General features: G+C 29.3%; 1 protein-coding gene across 1 annotated transcript in view; it reads left to right on the forward strand.

Annotated features, from left to right (window-relative positions):
- The window catches only part of LOC123008991 (potassium channel subfamily K member 17-like), a 153095-nt gene that overhangs the window by 47752 nt on the left and 82955 nt on the right, over nucleotides 1–22388 (forward strand). The gene's annotated exons all lie outside the window — the stretch shown is intronic.

Below are 22388 nucleotides of genomic sequence, written 5' to 3' on the forward strand. Positions count from 1 at the left end.
TTTATAAAGCACCTTAAATACTTAGAAGTAATATCAAATGATATACTTAATTCACCAATATCTATTATTCCACGCTGTATAAAAAACTAGATATAAACAAAAATACGTTTTTGATAATTTTTATATTGTCCTAGAATCAAAAATTTCAATATGAAAACAAAACATAAAATTTAAAATTTAATTTTTTCCTTAGTTTTTGAAAAACTTCTGGGCGTTTTTCTCCGAAATGGAAAATTAGCTTAACGAGGAACAAAGGATTTCTTTTAATCTTATTAGCCTCAGCAAGCGTCTTGCAATAATCCTTGCCATTCCTTCATTATCCTTAAAACAAAAAGCTTCTGCGTCAAACTTCAAAAGTGCGTAAAATAAGCTTTTCGTAAATGAAATTAATTAACCTTGACGCCTCTCTTATTCCTACTGATCACCAAATTAATCCTAAATTAATCAGTATTATTTAGGCAAAAACCTTAACCGTTCTTGTTGGAAATTCGAGCGACGTCATGATGCTAGATAAAATCTCCTATTTCGAAATTCAATTAATTCGTAATTATCACCCCTCGGTTTACATTCGACAAGCCACGAATTATGTTACAATTCTAAATTTTAAGAGAAAAATGTAATCGGTTGAGAAAGTTTCAAACTAACCCAAAACAGTCGCAAATGTGGTACTAATTAGTGTTTAATTAAACATAGAGTTGTAATTACGATAATTAATCACTGAAGCGATCGAAGTTCGAATATTGTATTTCAATTCATTGTTTTTCAAGAATTATTAATATAGGTATCACCGCTGAGAGGCTTAAAGAAAACAAAATATTAAAGGTCTGAGAAAACAAATTTGCAAAAATAAATAAATAAATAAGACAAGAGAAACAAGCACTGATTGAATATTGATTTTCAAACTCAATATACTCTTTTTCATATTAATGTGCATCAAGTAGGTTGTAATAGTCTAAATTAATCTTTAACTTAAAGGCTGATTTACACAAAAAGTGTCATTAATATGTCATTCAGAACAAATTTAAGCACATTAATAATGACAAAAATCTTTATGTTTGCTACCCTATCTTCATTACGTTGTTAATTTTAATTATTTTTTGCTACCTGGGGCACACATTTATTTGAAAAAATAATTTGTAGAGAAATTTGAGGTTAGGATTGTTTGAATTTAAATGCATGACTGCCACCTTAAAATAATCCCTTTCAACGACTACTTCGATGCACATTAATATGAAAACTAGTATAGTTTTAACTTAGAAGTTTTAATTTAATTTGACAGACATACAGTGTGTTAAAAAAAGATTGTAAAATATTTCAAGAGGTAATAGTTTGGTCTTAAGCCTTAATAAACATAGAGGGTGCGCCAGAACTCGCGCGTCAGAGATAAATGCCATATAAGGTAAGATCCCAGGAACATGGAAAAAATGTTAAAAAAAATTATCTATAACAATTTCGAAGTTATGAGAGTTTAAATTTTGCACTTTGACTCAATTTATTTCTGTTGGAAAAATAACTTTCCAAGTTTTTTTGCTATAGGCTATTAAAAGAGGAAACAAGGAATCTGTATCCTAAATTGTAACTCTGTTCAATGTTATTTGTGGCTTTTATTGGCAAACTTTTTGTACCTTTACTAAATAATTGTAAAAAAAACATATAAAAGATTATCAGTATTATTAAATAGACATGAAGAAATGTCAAATGTCAAAATTTTTTAACAGAGAATTTTTTAAAGATTTTTTCCGTGTTCCTAGTATCTTACCTTACTTGAAAATTTTCTCTGGGGTGCGGGTTCTGCACCCTGTATATGGGACCGCATATGGGAGGTATCAAAAATTATTCGTTTTTTAAAACATTTATTTGCAATTTGTCCAAATAAAAAAAGAGAAGCTTCTAGTAAACATTTTTACATTTGATATCTCCGAAACTGTTCCTTTGCGAAGGCATATTTATTAAGACTTTTTGGTTTATTTTGGTTCATACTATTACCTATATATTTAAATATTTTGCAACCTTTTTTTAACATCCTGTATGTCTACACGATTGCTCAGATGTAAGGATTAAATAATAATTTATCATTTGTGAATAAACACACATCCCATCGATTCCTAGACAGTGAAATATTATACCAACCAATGGCTTTGCTGAACTTTCTAATTTATTTGCTTTAGAAAAGCTCACATTTGGAGGATAAAATTTATCAAAATGTAATGCAAGCACGTATGTAGTTGTAATATGTGATTATCTGGTAATGGAGGGTGTAACTACTCTAAAAGCTATTATTGCTCTGCTTAATAAACAGCTATGAATAATACGAGTCCAAAAACAAAGTTTTATTATTCTTTGTTTTAAACATTTGACAGAAATAATTTTGTAATTAAGTTGACACATTAAAAAACACAGAGACAAAAGATAGAAAATGATTTTTTTCCAAAATCGTCACAAAAGTTACAAAAAAATTTCAGTTGTTTCAAATTGTCACTAAAGTAGTTTATTATATATACTACAATTTTGTGTTGTGTTGTCAAATTATTGAAACAAAGATACAGATACAAAAATTCAAAAAATAAATTAAGTAGTTTTTAATATAGTATAAGCTGACAATTTCAGAAATTTTCTTATTGTCATAGTATATTTAAAAGGTATTAATTTTTTTGGTACAGTCATGTGCAATATCTTCTACTTTTATTAGAAATTCTGGTTTAAAAAATTATTAAAGTAAAAAAAAATAATAAAAGTTAATAAATACTAGCTGCAGGGTGTCAAATAAGACAATGCCATTATTGTAATGTTAAAAAAAACACTTGTCTGTACCACAAAAAACACTAATATTCTTCAAATTATAAAAAAAATTGAGTCTCTATTTAAAATCAAAAAACTGAATGTAGTTCAAAAAATACTATACTATTTATAAGTGTTAGGTTATACTATACAGGATGTGCCAGAACTCACGCTCTAGAGAAAAATGTCATTTAAAGTAATATACCAGGAACATGGAAAAAATGTTTAAAAAATTTTATCTATAAAAATTTCGATGTTATGAGAGTTTAAATTTTGCACTTTGACTCTATTGATTTCTAATGGAAAAATAATTTTCCAAATTTTTTTGCTAAAGGCTATTATAAGAGGAAATAATGAAGCTCTGTCCTAAATTGTTACTCTGTTCAATGTTATTTGTGGCTTTTATTGTGAAAATTTTTGTACCTTTACTAAATAATTGTAAAAAAACATATACAAGATTATCGGTATCTGTCAAAAAATAAATTTCATAATTTTTTTAACAGGTAGAATGTTTCTGGTATCTTATCTTATTTGAAATTTTTCTCTGGGGCGCAAGTTCTGGCGTACCCTGTATTAAAAGCCATTTAATTTAGTTTTTAATTTTTAATAATTACAAAAAAGAAATAGTAAACAATGATTTCTTTTTTTAGATGATGAATGATAAAATAAAAATAAATAACAGAAAAAATAGATAACAGAATAGAATAATGATGAAAACGTATAATGTCAGAAATGGAGGACAAAGTGTGAAATATAAGTTAAACTAAGGTAAAGCTTAAAAATATGAACAAAATAAGAGAATATCAAGAGAGTACAAAATTAAATCAAAGGGACAAACTAATGTAAAGAACATAGTAGAAAAAAAAAAAGATTAAAAAAGAAATGTAATAAATAAAACAGTAAAACACAAAACAGCAAAGCAGGAAAAGAAAAAACAAAACAATAACATAAATCAAATGACAAAAAGACGAGAATTATCAAAACAAAAAACTGTATGAGGGAAATGTGAATTTTGTTCATTTTCACATCTTCCGTTTCTACATTTATCGCGAGATCAAGATAATTTGTAATCCGAAAACGTATGTTTGTTTTTGAAGTAACTAATAAAATGAGAAGTGGAAAAGTAAAACGGTAAAATGGGCTGGAATTAATAAAGTAAATCATAAATTTAGTTATTAAAATCATCATTTTTAATCATGTCATTTTACCTTTTGACGTGTCATTTTATTTGACATTCCACAAACATACATTTTCCGATTCAAGAATGACTCGATTGATCCCTCGATATTAATGTTACCAACTTAATGTCAAAGTCACAGGTCCCTTTAAGCGGAAGTTTCTATGCATGTTTATACAGGATGTTAATAAAAGATTGTAAAATATTTATGAAGGTAATAGTATGGAGCAAAATAAACAAAAAAAATAATTAAATAACATGGCAAAGTAATATCGAATGTCAAAAACTTTTAGAACTTTTACTAAAGTCGCGATCAATTCATAGTGGCCACTTTTCTGTGTAAATTTGTAAAAATTGAGTTGTGTAAATCCGACCATAAATATCAAATGTTTTTTTTTAGGGACATATCTATCAAAAATGACAATTTTCAAAAAGAATACTTCACAACATAATACTGCACCTGTCACAATTGTTAACATAATTTAGTTACTTTTGCTGCTACACACTAGAGGTGGCGGACTAGAGGCTGCCAATAAGTTGAATGACCACTATGAATTGACCGCCACTTTAGAACAAACTGCAAATAAATGTTTTAAAAAACGAATAATTTTTGAATCTCTAAAACCGTTGATTAAGACTTTTTTGTTTATTTTAATCCATACTATTACCTCTTGAAATGTTTTACAATCTTTTTTGAACACCCTGTATAACAGTTTACTAGTTCTACTGGTTTTCCAGAACAACTTTAGTCTTTCTGAATCAATTTCTCTCGTTTTTGCCAAAGAACGTGATAAATTCCCACTCTTGGAGGAAATTAAACCACAACAATTCCGGAAGCTTTCCATTTTCTAATGCCACCATGTTTTCTCGTTATGGTGCAACTGATACTGCAATTTCGGATACTGATGCACACACACAGTCGGTATAAATTTTAATGACTGACATCGCGGATCGGATACCCGATGTTAATTTGTTATTGTGAGAGATTTACGTCGACAGAGGTGTGATTATCGCTGTCCAGTGTCGCTAGTTTGTCTTCTTTTTTTTGTTAATTTGTCGGAAATGAGGCTACTTGACTCTAGCTGACGTTGTACAATCGAGTCGGATATACAAGAGACGCGAACAATGAGTCAAGTGATCGTGACATGTCCAGTCAGCGAAAGAGTGGACATTGTAACAAGCCAACAAGCTATTGGTGTAGGTCGGGAACAGAGATGGTTGAATATTTGATTAGGGCTATTGTTTCTAATGCGATTTGCTTGGATGTAACTGAGTTTTATGTTCACAGAGGGCAAGGAAGCACATTGCGAAAAGACGTGGCTTGAAACAGCAAAACTAAGCCTTTGCTTATTTATAAACTATTTTATTGTCTCATGTTTGCAAAGAAGTAATGCTCTTATTATTATTTGATGAGATATCAGATATCACACAACTGCATAAAAAATTAACAAGCAATAAATAAATAATTGGATATTATTTAACGAGCACATAATAAAGGCTATAATAACGAGGATGCCCTTTTTTAATAAAACACGTTTTACTTACAAAATTAATTGAAGATTGTTCAATGCATCTTAATTATGTTTTTTTAATGTAAGTTTAGGCTCTTTTAAGCTTTTTTAAGCCATTAAAGGCTAGTTTCATAATCGAATTAAAGGGACTTTAAAATTAATGTTGGGTCAGAATGTCAAATTTTTGTCAACAAGTCCATAGTAATCAGCACATTCTAAACCAACATTAACTTTAAAGTCCCTTTAATTCGATTATGAAACTGGCCCCAAGTTTTTTCATTCGATAGTTTTTTGATTTTCGTTTATATTCGCTCAATTTTCGCACTTTGCCATGTTTTATTTTTAGTTGCCAAAACTTTTTTTCACCTGAAATTGTTTGCTTTGCTATAAAAGTTGCTAGGTATGTTGTAAAATTTCACTCTAGTGTCGTTTTTGAGTTTAGTTAATTACTTAATTAAATATTACAAATTTTATGTGTAATAATAATTGTTTTTATTTCTGAAAAAATAGTATATTATTCAACGAACATATAATGATGGGTATTAATCACAAAAGTGAAGTTTAAAAAGCTTGTTATATGCGAGTAGAATACGACGTTTTATCTACGAGCTTTTTGAAGAAAACACTTTCTACTTACAAAATTTATATTTGTTATTATGACAGATCTGTGTAAACCTGGCAACCAACAACAATAATGACAGAATTGTGACTTATGATAAGTATGAATTTTGAGTAGTATAATGTTTATTATTTAACGAAAAATGGTGGATGCGCCGGATTAATAAATTAAACTGTAGGTACGTAATCGTTTTTTTTTAATAAATTACATTAAGGCATTTTTATTCTAATTATAAATTAATAATTTCCGTCAATTATCTGTTGAAAAACTTTAACAAATATACAATATTTGAATATATTTTTAACAAGGTTAGTACAAAATAATAAAAAAAGTTTAGAAGTAAGCCCAGTTACTTTTTCCGCTATGTTGATAAATACTTTTTCTAACTAAACTTAAAATATATTTCTCCATAATATTTATTTTCGTGATATTAGCCTTGACAACGAGACTTAATAGTATACTATTTAACGAGCACATAATGAAAGCTATAATAATTAACCAACGGCGAGTGTATAAATGAATTATAGCTATTGTGTGCGAATGAAATACCCATTTTACCATTGTTTTTGTTCAATTTTCTTGAAAAATTACTCGAAATGTCAAGAACTGTCAGATTCAAAATCGGTAAAATCAACGCATCTTTGTTCATGTTATTTTAACCTAAATTTAAACATTTTTAGGCCTTTCTGAGCCATGAAAATCGAGCATTTGATAATTTTTTGATTAAATTTTCGTTTCCTATCTTTGCTTAATCTTCCCATTTTGCCGTTTTTCACTTTAGAGTGTCCAAAATATCACAATGTACACACAATTAAATTAAACTTTTCTAAATGACTATGCAGCATGTTTTTATGAACTTTTATTCACAATCACTAATGTAATATGCCGATTACTAACCTTTTAAAGGGTGGGAAACACATTATTAAATCTCATGAGGAGTAATAATATTGCTTCTTTTGGGCGGTAATATGCACGATAGCCAACCTTAAAATTACAAAAATACCGGAAATTTTTTCTTTTAAATTGTCAAGTTACGCATAATATTTCGCTAAATTTGTATTCAATTGCTTTTGTAGCAGTTTCTCTTAATTCTGGGGGAGTACATTGCTCTATTTCGACGACTTTAAATCAGATTTACACATTATTTCAATATTTTCTTTGACATTTCTGAAATGTCAAAAATCAAACGTCATTTGGATGGCCTACCACGTTTGGATCTTAACTTTGTTAAAATTTTATTTTATCCAAATTTTTGACAGAAAATAATGTGATTGTGAATAAAATAGCATACAAATCTCGGTGGTAATGGCATTACCCCTTGTACTTTATTCAATCTCGATACATATACATACATAAGCACTCGGGATAATGCCATATTTACCACCTCGCTTGTAATGTACTATATCATATGTATTTTCAACAAGTTCTTGGTAAAACAACTTCATTGTTTTTCAAAAAACTAATGACTATGTCAAAACTATACCAAAATAGTTATTCTTGTCACAAGTAACTAAAATACAGTTTTTGCGGACAAATCGTTGCTGTTTTCGGACGAGGCAAAGCCGAGTCTGGAATAGCAGATGAGTCCGCAAAACGTTTTAGGTACGTGTTACAAACAATAATTTTCACTAAAACTAATTCACATTTCTTATTAATTAATTAATAAATTTAAAAAATTCGCAACCATAGGGACCAAATTAACTTTTTCGTCCAAAAAAACTGTTCTTGGGGACTTAGTACCTAAAATATTCATTTTTCGTACTATTTCATGGTGTCTGAAAAAGCTGAGTCCCTAAAACAGCTGTTTTTGAGAGCGCATACAAAAAAAATTTTGGTCATTACTAAGATTTGAAAATTTTTTATTGTTAATTTTTTTACGCACCAACAAATTTTTATTTTAGTATAAATTAAAAAAATAATTAATAGTTATTTATTCGACTAGATTGAGTGCAAATCAAACGCGTTATTTTTGTACTTATTTATTTATTAAATAAATGAACAGATTTACACGAAAACAAGTTGAATACAACATTTTATTCTTCAAATTAGACTCAACAACGCTTAAAATTGCTTTAAATCTGTTAAAAGTAATCTGATGTTTTGTATTAAGAAATGCCAAACGGTTGTCAAAACTTCCTTACACTGGAGAAAAACCGTAAATTTTGAAAGTGTCGAAGAATAAAAATAATAAACTTGTAAGACAAACTTTTTTAGAGAGTTGTGTAACATATCGTATCAACAAGAAATTACTCCCTAGGATTTAGGGATATTAGTGAATAGGTTGCCCTAAATTTGGTTAGGTTGGTTTGTGGTGACAAACAAAAGATTTTGTAACTAGTGTCAAAAATGTAGGTTAAGTCATCTGGCAGCTTGTATAAATAACTCAATTAATAGTTGACAGCAGGTTGACAGAAAACGTCAACCATCAACAATAAGGGATAACTAAAAAATTCTAGTTACAAACAAATGAAAAACGTAATTTTCCTAAAAATTCAAATCCTAAGTGGTAATCAAACATAAAGCACAATTCGCATTTGCTGTATATTTTTGTATAAACCTTATAGACCATGAAATTTACAAACATTCTTATTTTCATTTGAGCAAAAATTTAAAATTATGTAAGATCGTCTATTCTTGATTTGATTTGCCCATCTACCGAGTAAAAACTGCAAAATTCCTTCAGCGAAGCTTTTCACAAAAACTAGATTTTGGGTGCACTTAACAAAAATTCTTTTGCTTTGAGTTAATAACAGCTTGTTGGGCAACAAGTCGATTCCAGTGTGCAAATACCATCAAGATTGATTGTCGCATTCCAGTTGGAAATGTGGCGCATGTAATTGCCCTCATCACCCACTAGACGTATCGACAGTGTAAGCCACAAGAGCGATGATCCCTTCTCTGATGTTAATTTTTCCCCCTCGTTCGATAAAGCCGCAATGGCGTCGGTTTTACCAGTAACATGTTAGTGTTCCCGGGGTGAACCGATACGGCCATAAATCCACCGTTCCGTCCCATAAGGCGTCACAATGCATCACCGATCTGCGGGACGACCAGACTTTCCCTTAATCTATTCACACGTGCCACACGCCACTGACGCACCCCCAACCCCCTCTCATGCATTATACATCCGCGCGAATATTATTGGTGGCGGCAGGCGTGCTTTTTTACTTCTGATCGGAATTAATCAGCTTGCGAGGGATGCGAACAGAATGTTGGAAATTTACAATTTGTAATTTTTTAACAAAAAGGGAAAACATTTTTTTGGCCACGACAACAATTGACACCTTTACACATTCTTATTTATTTAATCTATATACAGGGTGTTTACAGTCTTCGAGTTGTAAATTGACCTAGTAATAGAAGAGTACAGAAATACTTTAACCGAGAAAAAAACTCACACAATTGTTATTATCAAGAATGTTATTTAACTCCAAAATATTGGTACACGGTTTGAGGGTCACTGGAATTATTTCCTTGTTCAGATAAAATTGTATTGTTGCAACAGATAAAAAAATCGTATCCATGAAAATGAAAGAGAAAAGTCACTTCATCGTTTTGACACTGTCTTCATTTAATTTGCTTTTGCTTTAGTTTTTATCAAAATTAATCTCTTTCAGAGAATGGTTTCCAAAAGGTTTGATTCGTTTTTCTTAATTTTTCTCCAAATTTATGAACAAGTAATGCAAAATATTAAAATAATAAATTAGTTGTCGTGATTATGATTTACGGTGAAACACAAGGTAATGATACTAATGGCCATTGTTGCAGCCGAAGCAGCAGTTCTCAAACAAATACTGTAAAATGAATAATTTCCTTTAACAACGTGAATTTTTGTATTATATAGCGTATTAGTTTTTTTCTAAATATCCTCTCATTTAAATTTCAACCTCAAGACCGTAAACACCCTGTATACAGGGTGCGCCAGAACTCGCGCCCCAGAGAAAAATGCCAGATAAGATAAGATACCAGGAACACGAAAAAAATGTTAAAAAAAATTATCTATAAAAATTTCGAAATTATGAGGGTTTAAAGTTTGCACTTTGACTCTATTTATTTCTGTTGGAAAAATATTTTTCCAAGTTTTTTTGCTATAGGCTATTAAAAGAGGAAACAAGGAAGCTATATCCTAAATTATAACTCTGTTCAATGTTATTTGTGGCTCTTATTGGCAAAATTTTTGTCCCTTTACTAAATAATTGTAAAAAAACATATACAAGATTATCAGTATCATTAAATAAATATAAAAAAATGTCAAATGTCAAAAAATAAATGTCAAAATTTTTTGACAAATAGAATTTTTTAAACATTTGTTTCATATTCCTGGTATTTTACCTTAGTTGAAAATTTTCTCTGGGGCTCGAGTTCTGGCGCACCCTGTATAAAGAGGCTTGTCCTGACTGACCTATCAACCCACAGCCTAAACCGCTGGAAACAGGAATTTCAAATTTTTACAGTAGATACCTTTTATAACGTAGGCATCCAATAAGAAAGGATTTTTGGAAAATCAATCCCTAAGTGGATTAAATGGGGTGGTGAATTCGAAGTTTTAAAGCAATAGCCATAAAAATTGGTATTTAGGCCTTCGGTTAAAAATAAAAAAATACGTATTTTACAATTTTTGGAAATTTCACCCCCAAGGGGGTTGAACAAGGGTAAAAGGTCGTAAAATATTTATTTTTTTTTTAATTAAATTCATGAAAATTGGTATTTGGGCTCTCAGTTAAAAACAAAAAAACACGTGTTTTAGGATTTTGGAAAATTTCATCCCCAAAGGGGTCAAACAAGGGATGAAAATTTGTATAAATATTTATAAATTCGTCATTTTTGAAGTTATATTTATGAAAATTGGGATTTGGGCTTTCGGTTAAAAATGAAGAAACACTTGTTTTAGGGTTTCTGAAAATTCCACCCTCTAGGGGGTTAAACAGGGATGACAATTTGTATTAAAATATGTCATTTATAAAGTTAAATCCTTGAAAATTTGTATTTAGGCTTTCGATTAAAAATCAAGTAATACGTGTTTCAGGATTTTTAGAAATTTCCCCCTCAAGGGGGTTGAACAAGGGTAAAACTTCGTAAAATATCCGTTTTTTTTTAAGTTAAAACTATTTGGGTGTTCAGTTAAAAACAAGATAGCACGTGTTTCAAGATTTTGGAGAAGCCTATCCCTAAGGGGGTCAAATAAGGGATGAAAATTTGTATAAATATGTATAGTTAAACATGGAATGAAAATGTATATCAAAATTTGTCATTGTTAAGTAATTAATATCCATGAAATAAGACTTAAAATTTTACGGTTTTTAAATAAGTTATAAAATTCAGTTCATAATAAATTATGTGTTGCTATATTTTGTTAGTAAGTTTCTTAGCCCTTCTGCGTTTTGAAATAGTTGTGGATGTTAAACTACCACGCGAGCGAAGCCGCGGGCAACAGCTAGTGTAAAGATAAAGAAACAAAATTATTTTGCAAAATTTTGTCAAAAAAAGCTGAAAACACACATTAGGTCAAAATGACGTTCAAAAATAAGCCAAAATGCTTTTCAGATAAAAACTGAAAATATTTACAAAATTTTATTAAACCGAGATAGAAAATCACCAAATTAAGTCAAAAATGGTTTTTTTTGCTTTTTTCAAAATTTTAAGTTTGTTTCTTGTCGAAAATTCAATTATTTCGCAAAATTTTGCCAAAAATTATTCGAGAAATGAACAAATCAAAAATGATATTATTTTTGGCCTTTCCAAGCGTTTAAGCACGTTTTTGTTCTAAAAACCAATTTTTGGTTTTATATAGGGCAAAAACACCAATATTTTTTGGGCGTTTAAGAACATTTTTGGGCTAAAAGTTCAGTTTCTTTACAAAATTTCTCAAAACCGGGCTAACAATCATTAAATTAAATCGTAAATGATTGTTTTCAAATCTTGTAACAAGTTTTTCAGTTGGAAACAAAATTATTTCGTAAAATTTCGTCAAAACGAAGCCAAAAAACCACCACATTAGGTCAAAAAAAATTTAAACTTTGTAATTTTCAACTCTTTTTTTGCTAAGGACTCAGTTTTTTTACGAAATTTCGCTAAAATTGAGCCAAAAATATGCCAAACTATACTTTGACTTTTTTTTCTGTAATCATTTGTCCCAGTGAGTAAAAATTACTATTTTATAAAATTTCAATAAAAAAGCCAACAAAAGAAATTATCCAATAACGTGAATCAAACGTTTAAAACAATATTCCTATAATAGCTCTTTGCTCATGAAAAATCAAATTTTAGTAGATTGAATTTTTTTAACATTTTTTTTTTAATTTTACTTTGGGACGCGAGTTTTGGCGCACGTTGTATGTATTAATTTCTTTTATATTTTTTAAACACATACCATAAAATGTAAAATCAATTTTTTTCCGTAGAATATTGAAGATAAATGATTTATGAGGCGCGAAAATACGACTATACACAATTACAATAGTACATAGAACATATAACAGATAAATGCAAAATTAATACAAACAATACAATACAAACATTTAATATAAAGAAAACAGTTTTTTTCAAAGTTTATCTGCGAAGAATTCTTTAAGGTTGTAATAGCCTTTCTTGACAGCTATGGGACATCTGTCAAGTTTACCGCACACCAAAGTTTTAGATAACCCCAAAAAATAGTTATTATATAAGCACTTTTTTTGCAAGGAGTGCTGCATTTAATGCTAGTGCGGAAAAATTGTTTTCAAAAGAGTTAGGTACAAGGTTTTTTGTAACGAAGAATTCAAAATTATTTTGAAAAAAGGATAATTTAACATTATTGCAGCCAACGCAAAACTTGGCTTACTGCCTCAAAAAAAGCCGATCAAGGTATGAAGAAACGTATCAAAATACCAACCATAAAACGCGATTTCCCCTAGTTCTAGTTGCAAAGTAAAAAACACCGCAGTGCGGGAAATGGAAAAATTCGGTTTCCAAGCAATGAGTACGAAAAGATACTTTATGGTAAATAAAGTTCATTAACACAAAAAAAGCAATTATTTGTCTATTCATTATTCAAAAATAATAGTATATTTTGTTGTTAGGAATAAAAGTGATATATTTAATATATTTCATTGAAATTCGCATAATGGTTGGCTATGGAATTTCATATTTAAGTTTGTAGCCCTGCGCATATCTCTGGTATAACAGCAAATGGGGTTTTTGTTTTTTTTTTGATTACTTACCTACATGGTTTGTTGAATTGACATTTGTATTCGTTTTTTTACTGTTTTCGTTGCTTGTTTGTTTTTCCAAGTATTTTTTCAAATTATAATTAAAAGTAGTTCTCTTCAGAACCCCATATTTAGAATACACGCTAAGGTATGTTTGAAAACATAATCAATTTCTTTTTGTTGTTCCTGTTTTAGGTTAATGGAATCAAATATACCAATTTGAATAAAGCCAAATGATTTTCTCCAAAGCAAATGGTGCATGTTTTTGGTGTTAAAACTACACCTAGAATGGGATGAAACAGGGTGTTCAATTTTTTATGGAAAACCTCTTTAAAAGAGTTCTTTAAAAATAAAATTTTAGCTTAACCTCACTTTTTTTATGACAAATTTAGTTTCATAATATGTAAAGGTTTTTTCACACTTAAGCGCGGTTTACACAATCAATGGCCTGCTAATATCACAATTTCAATTTCAATTAAATGGATGATGGTTTATATGACGAAACTAAACGTTTATTAATTCAGTTGTCACAAAAACTTACGTCTACTCCGAATAACATATTACTTTATTCGCAAACGTAATCAGATCGAGACAAAGAGCAACACAATATTAACTAGTAAATAAACAAAATAATCAGGACGCTGTAATTAAAAAAAATCATAACAACGCTTATAAACAATCATTAGCATTGAAAGTATTGAGATTTTCGAAAGTATTTATTAATTTAACTAGTGCAGTTGGTAGTACAAAATGATGATCTACAATATCTCTCCAAAAGTTGCTAAAGCAGCAAAAGAGACGAAAAAACAACATTGGGAAATGTTAACCAATAATGTCATGGTAAAAATAAAAACGCTCAGTCCCAAAAATAAAATTTTACTCCATAATTGCAATGTAAAATTTTACTTGTGATATTTAGTTATAAAAATGGTTATTTTTGTGACGTTTGTGAATAAACACAGAATTGGCAGAATTTTGATCAACGCCATCTTGTGTTGAAAAAATCGAAATATGAATTTATCGAAGAAGTGTCACCTCTGTTTTATACATTATTTGTGTGTCAGGTGTTTTACAGCGTACAGTTTTATTAAAGCACTCAGCTTCGCTTTGTGTTTCAGTACTAAAACTTCACTTATAATGTAAATAACTAATTTATTATTTAGAATAATAACTATTCTTCCACTTTCATTCACCTCCATTTGTTTATAAAAATGACTTTAAAACTTTTAAGATTAGGTGGAATCTTTAGTTTCAAGTCTGTAACTTGTAGAGACTAAACTTTCTGGGAATTGATCGCAACTATGCCATAAATTGAACGAATTACCGTTGTGGAGGTTTACAAATGGAGTTTTAATTGAACGACCGCCAAACTGTTCGATGCAGACTTAAAAATAAAGTACTTAATTTGAGAGAAAAGAATTATGTGTCAGTGAGAAGTTGGATAAATGGTGGAAAACACCGATTAAGAAAAGAAGATTGCATGTAAACTCCTGTTCAACGAGGATTTTAGGGTTTTACATTGAAGTAAAAAAATTGAAATACTGTTTTTAACATTTGTTTATTTAAAAATGCTTTTTTTTTAATTCGCCCGGGGACCAGATATTTTGTTTGATATTTGAATTTTTTCGAAGAAAAGAAGACAATTATTGAAGGAATATAATCATATTTGAAAGTTTTTTCTATAAACTAAAAAAATGCATACAATATGGCACTAATAAAAGAAATAAATTCATTATTTTGTAAATTGTTGATTTTTTACAAAAATCGTGAAACAGGTTACTTTTTGAATGTGTATACTTATTCTTATATTTGTTTAATGATAATTTTAACAATATTTTTTTACAATTGTGAGACATGCAATGGCTATTTTGGTAGGTTTTTTTAAGTCTCTATTCAATCATATTTGCAGTTGATACTTAGCTGTTACAGTTTTTGAAATAACTAATTTTTTGTCGAAAATTTTATTTGCAGGAGTCTATTTAAAAAATCACAGCTCTTGAACTCTTTGCGATAAGTAAATAATCTTTTTTGCATTTAATAACCGAAGGTTCTAAGAATATTTTAAAGTCATTTAGAATTGCTTATATCAAATTTCAAGGCTAATATAATTTTTAAAATACGGTTATCAAAAAACGACTATAACTTAGTTTTTTATACTTATTTCCATACTTATCTCATGTTCTACACACCTAAAAAAATGTAAGAAATACACTTATCCCATGCCTTATGTTCCTCAAGAACTATAAGAAATAGGTCTAAATCATATTGATAAAAATCGATGTTCTTTCGATTGCGGTTGAGAAAATATTCTATTTAAAAAAAACTGAATTATAGCAGTTTTTAAATGATTATTTTCCAAAAATTACAGTAGTTTTAAAATTTAAAAATGGATAATCTAGAAAATTCTTCAAACCTTCGGTTATCATCTGCAAGAAAAAATATTCAATTATCGCAAACGGTTCAAAAGCTGTGATTTTTTTGAATGTACTTTTGCAAATAGAAATTTAGGCAATTAAAAACTGAAATACAGGTTGCGCCAGGACTCGCGCCCCAGAGAAAAATTTCAAGTAAGATAAGATTCCAGGAACATAAAGAAAATGTTTAAAGAATTCTATGTCAAAAAAATTTGACATGTTTTTTGACATTTAACATTTTTTTATGTCTCTAATGATACTGATGATCTTGTGTATGTTTTTTTTACAATTATTTAGTAAAGGTACAAAAATTTTGCCAATAAAAGCCACAAATAACATTAAACAAAATTACAATTTAGGATACAGCTTCTTTGTTTCCTCTTTTAATAGCCTGTAGCAAAAAAACTTGGAAAATTATTTTTCCAACAGAAATAATTAGATCAAAGTGCAAAATTTAAACTCTCATAACTTCGAAACTTTATAGATAAATTTTTTTTAACATTTTTTTCATTGTCCTGGTATCTTACCCTATATGGCATTTTTCTATGGGGCGCGATTTCTGGCGCATCCTGTATGTCGAAAACTAAATAACTACGGATATCGTTGAATAAAGAATTACAAAACCTATCAAAGCAGCTATCGTGTGACCCACATTTGCATTTAAAAAATGTTTTATCACATATAAAACAAATATTTCATAGAACGTACTTTAAAAAATAAAAATTGACCAGTTTCTGGATTTCTGTCCAAAGTCACCAATTTACAAAATATTATTCCTTTCATTTGCGCGAAGCTGTAAAATGTATTCTGATATAAAAACGCATACTTTGTCTTATAGTTTTGAGACATTCTGTTTTTATGTAATTATTTTTATTTTTGCTAATGTAAAATAGAATATTAAAATCCGAGTTTCAAGTTCAAGTAAGAGAATAAAAACGAGCCGCGTAGCGGCGAGTTGAGAAACAAACGATTGCTTGAGTAGTCTTCTATAACGAATGTTTTATACAATTTTTTCTATTTTTAAAGTTTTATACTAGTTTAGAAGAAAAAAAATCACTTTTTTGCAAATTGTGTTATTCATTACTCAGTGTGTAATCTAGAGATGAATTCTCAAAATCTCAAAAATTCAGAAAATTGGTAAGTAAAGAAATTACAACTTTGTCACCAACATTAAAAACGTAAAATACACTAGACTAAAGACGCAAAATAAAAAAAATGCAAAATACGTTATTTCCAATCTGGATTTTAAACCGGACGAGCGATTTAACGCCAAAAGTCTTGCATTATTTAGTGAGAAAGTTTACGAAGTGACCTGGTGGTAAGCCACAAGCGTCCCGGAGAGACCTCTCATCCTCGCTAGGGTCAAACCCCCGCTGGATACTCACCGGAAAATAACAACACGAGAAAGTCGGAAGTGGACAGTTAAAGGCAGAAAAGAGAGTCGTTAGACCTTAAGAAGCCAATTAGAACGACTTGCTTCAACTTTTTCCTGTTTTGGAATCTTTCAAAACAAAAAGTTCTTATTTTTCTATCTGAAATGGTGGCTTTTGTGTCACACCAGGCTTTATTACGCTTTGTTGCTTATCTGACACGTAGGCGTGCATAACAACTAACGAACAGATCAGATAATTGTGTGAGCAAATTACACGTACAAGTACATGATACTAGAATTGACGTGGATGTGGCACGTCATCGCAGATTGTGCTTCCTAGTTAAAAAAATCAAATCTTGACGCTATCACTTATCACTCCAAAAACATGACAGTTTTACCAATTTACACACACTCACACACAAATCAGATAATTAAAAATCCATTAGCAGGATTCGGTGGTTGAAGTAGACATTTAATAAAATAATTGTGCGCACAATTACCATAATTATGAATGACTTAATTTATTATTCACGCCGGATGTGACCAGAAATTTGATTTAACAAGTTTGAAGCGGTTTGTTGGGAAATTAGTGGTCACGTCATAAAGTTTCAAGAACCTGATAATAATATATTGAATTTGGTGGTCACAGTTGTTTAATGAGTGTTCTACCGCAACGCTGTGTTACTGGTTTTGTTTAACAGGTGTACTTGCAGTAAATCTAAATTTAGCACAAAGAAAACTGTTTTTATTTTTATTTTCCTCACTAGTTGCAAGTAAGGCTACCATCCGTCCAGATTTCTCGTGATTTGGTCTATTTTTATGACTGACGTTCAAATTTTAAAGGAATTGTACACAAAAGGTGTTATTCTTAAATAAAACACCATTTTTGAATGTTGTACATGCAGTAGTGGACATAAATAAATAGAACAGTGTAAAACAAATATGTTAATTTTTTAACGCGAATTGGACTAACAATTTTTGACAAATATTACTTGTTTTTTTTGACTTATACTATTTGAGAACTGAAGAAATTACAAAATTAAAAACTTTACTAAGTGGTTACATTACAAAATAAATGAAATAGAAACTTTTAATGTCTTATTAAATCACCTTTTAAAAAATAAATATTCTTTCATGTGAAATCATTTACTATTTTCTGGTTATTTTATAGTTTTTTTAAGAAGATTTGTTTTTATTATTATTTGCTCCTTTTTTCAGAAATCATTCAACTAATTCAATAAAGTTCGAATATTTTTTATTACAAATGATGGTGTTATAGAGGGTGATATTAATAGTGGTGCAAAAATGTTAAGAGGTGATAGTATAAATGTCTAAAAAAGTTAGAATACCTTCTGTACAGGTTATACAGGGTGACGCAGGGGTGCGTGCAACCTGTATAATTTTTTTTTCTAAGCTATCGACTTGATTTTTTTTTAAATAATAATATTTTTATTTAATAAGGATATCCTAAAATATGATACATATATTAAAGTTGTGTTTTTTAAATAAAAACCCCCATTTTTGAATTTGCCACAAAATTGTCGATATAACGCACCTAGTTTCTTAGAACTATCTGCAATAGTTTTTAACTTATGTCAATTTATGTGTCAAAATAGCGTCGTGCATAGACCCACAGAAAAATTCATAACTTCAGAACTATTTAAGATAACGTAACCAACTTTTTTCCAGTCGATTCCTCAAATTTCAACGCATCTTTCAAGATAAAGGCGAACTCTGAGTCAATGTTCCACGATTTTTCTAAAATGTCTAAACTACAAATAACGCTAGAAAAAAACTGGAAATGTCAACAAAATTTAGAGGTTTTTTAAATTTTTCCATGGTTTGGACGTGTTTTATTAAAATAAGTTAATAATTTCATTTCCCGTTTTTTTTTTTTAATGTAGCTGTAACTCGACTTTTTCAAATACAACACCGTATATTTTATTGAATCATTGCATGACATTTTTTATGAGCTTTTTGCCAATATAGGGTTTGTGGGGTCTACTTTAAAAATTTGTGAGATTTTTGCAAAATAAGATATTTTGACAATTACGAATCCAAAACGGTAACAAAAATTGGGGGTGGTTTTTATTTAAAAAAAACGGATTATTCTGAGATATCTTGTATTAAATAGAAATATTTTTAAATTTATTGTCAAATCTATTCTGAGACATCTTGTATTAAATAGAAATATTTTTAAAATTATTGTCAAATCTATCGTTAAAAAAAAATCAAATCGACAGCTTAGATAGAAAAAAAGTTATGAAACTTGCACGCACCCTTGGGTCACCCTGTATTTGATTTCTTTTAAATGGCGACTTACTCTTCAAATTTTTTTGGTCAAAAACAAATCTAGAAATTACAAATACCTAACAAAAAATAAGTATTTTTGCTTCAACAATTTTTTAATCTAATTTTATTTTCGTTTTGTTTTTATTATGTTTGAGCTGTACAATAAAAATATTATTACTTGTTCAAATTATTTCATAAAACAAAAAATACTTTACTAATTAATCTCTCATCCTGTACATGTATTTAAAATTTTTCAGCTTTCCGTGAATCCTAACAATGTATAAAAATTTTATTTGGCTTTTTTCTTTCTTCTAATCCCTTGCAAATCGTTTTATCCCTCCCTATAACCGAAATGATTAAGTCCCAATGATAAGCGTCGATTTATTTCTGTGACCATTAACCGCGATCCGGGTACCTAAATTCGTAATAAATTCGCCTTGTCTGATAAAAAAGCAGCCGTATCTTCAATAGTCCCTCTTGTGGCACAGCATGTAAAGTTTCGTGGCGAAGTTTCTGCGGTTTTGAAAACGAATTTACTGCAATTGAGATAAAAGTAAGACGTAATGTATTACTTCTTTTAAGTTTTAATAGCGACGTTCCAAGATAAATAGCTGCTGCTGTCTTACAATTCAACGAAATTGATTTTGCATAATAATCTTCTTTAAATACAAGCCAAACTTGTACCTTGTTTAAGGTAAGCTTCAAATTTGCATAATTCCAACCGCCAGTCATCTAATTTTTACCACAACCAAACTTTTTTATTTTTACACTCATTTTACTACTATAACACTCATTCCAAACAATTTTTTATTATTAAAATGTGTAAACTTTATTCTACATGAAAGTGGTGTGTCGGGTTTCTTTGTACATGTTTGGATGACTAAAGCTGCACTAGAGACCTTTGAAACCATCCACCTGTTTATTGGTAACAAAATACATGACGTTTTGCCATTACATTTAAAAACAAATCCGATTTTATCCCAGGTCGTGGTTTCAAAATCACAATTCATGTGGTTTAGACTTAGCATTTTTTATTTCAGTCGCGCTCGAAAACAAAAGAAGCTCACTTCAGTTCAAAAGTTCTGTTCATTAAAAAGCTCAGCAGGAAAATAGGATTAGAAAAGAACGACACAAGAAAAAAAATAACTCTTTTTAATCGCAAAAGCTAAGTTTTTCACCCCGACTTGATCGCAGCTAATTAATCATACGATTATGAAGTGTTGTCAAGCTTAAAAGTTAAAAAATAATCGATACTTTCAGGAATAGACAACCCCGTCCCTTTGCCTCAGTTTCATTGTAAATAAGACACCACTTTTATCAAAAAACCAGCTGAAAATTTGTAGCTGTAAAAATACAATCTAAATCTATAATCTTGTAACATTTGTTTAGTTTTCTGGCCCAATTAAATTTATTCGAATACGATTTTGTTGTGATTGACAAACACAGCTCATTTGTAAACAATTATTTTGTTCTTTTTGTATTGGAAAATACAATTACATCTTCAATTAAATTTTATTAAAATCGAAGTCTGTCCGTAGAAGTTTTTTATTTAGAAGAGTGTCACTACGCGAATTAATATTTTATTCTTGAACTCGTGATGATTTTCTTGCCGATTCGTTTAATAGTTTCGTTTAATTAATCTGGAAACGTGCATTCGCGATTATTACAGTTGGTTCAGGCGAAATTTCATTTTCGAAAGGTAATCGTGATATCTTAATGGTCTCGAGAGTGTTGTCTAAGTTTTAGCCAGAAGGTAACCGAGGTTCACGGAGATATTTAAATTAATTTCCTGGTTTAATCTCGCACAACTAAGCACAAATCTACGAAATAGACCGTTTTTAAATTGTTATAACTTAGTTTCTAAAATTAGAATAGGCAATGAAATAAATTTTGAAAATAGTATATTATATCACAAGGTAGAGAAGTTTTTTTTATAGGCGAGCTGTTTATCTTCTCTATCGTGTTTCATATAAGATTTTTTCACTACTAACACATTTATTACCCAGAAATACACCGGTGAAAAATATAACCCTACTTAATGGACTGTTGTCTCAAACGTAACATGTCGTAATTCACAACTACAATTTTTGTTAATTCACTGTTACCTACAGTAGAAGTATTTATTATTTTCTTTTTATCATAATTAAGGTTATGTCATTTTTGCACTTCTGCAACTATTAAAGGAATTTTCTAACTTTATAATATGAAATATTTGTTAAAATAACAAAGAAACTGCAAACAATAGGGAAAAAGTCTTAAAATTTGTTACTACCGATAGTATTTTAACATGAAATAAACCCATTTGTTGTTTTGACAGTGTTGACATAAACAGAAGATTAGAGTTGAGGTTATTCTAATGTTTTTAATGAGGATATTTTAGTCTTTTTTATTTGATTTTGAATTAATTTCATTTCGAAATACTTTCGTTTGTACTTAACAGTTTTCAATAATAATATTCTAGAATCTAGAAATATTTGTATCAATGTAATACGTCGGCATTGACCCACCTCTAATGCATTATAGCCCTTAGTTTATAATGAAAATAATTATTTGAATACTAGGAGAGAAAAACAACTTCAAAAGCTGTCGACAAACTAAATAATGGTATTTTTATAGCTAGTACATAGTGAAAAAAAAAACTTTTCGCACTAGTTTTTTATTATTTTAATTGATAATATACAGGGTGATTCTTGTGGATTCTACATTAGAAACTTTTCAACTTCTAATGTAGCTACGACTTAGAAATTTTGTACGCAACCAAAATCAACCATTCTTATTTCAACCACAAGAAATTTAAATAAAAACCACTTATTTTTATGACACTATTACGTTAGCTCAAATTGATTAAAACATACCCAAGTTGTTGGTACTTATCTGTCAATGTCAACTTATCTGTTAATGTCAACTTTTTTGTCAATTTTTTTTACGTGAAAAAATCACAGCTTTGGAATTCTTTGCGATCAGTAAATATTTTTTAAGGTAATTCAAAATTGGCAACTGCCCTATTTCAAGACTAGTTTGATTTTTATAAAATAATA

Source organism: Tribolium madens, unplaced genomic scaffold (assembly GCF_015345945.1).
Source record: "Tribolium madens isolate multiple individuals breed KSU strain unplaced genomic scaffold, Tmad_KSU_1.1 Scaffold_71;HRSCAF=194;Tcas5.2_LG6, whole genome shotgun sequence".
NCBI lineage: Eukaryota > Metazoa > Arthropoda > Insecta > Coleoptera > Tenebrionidae > Tribolium > Tribolium madens.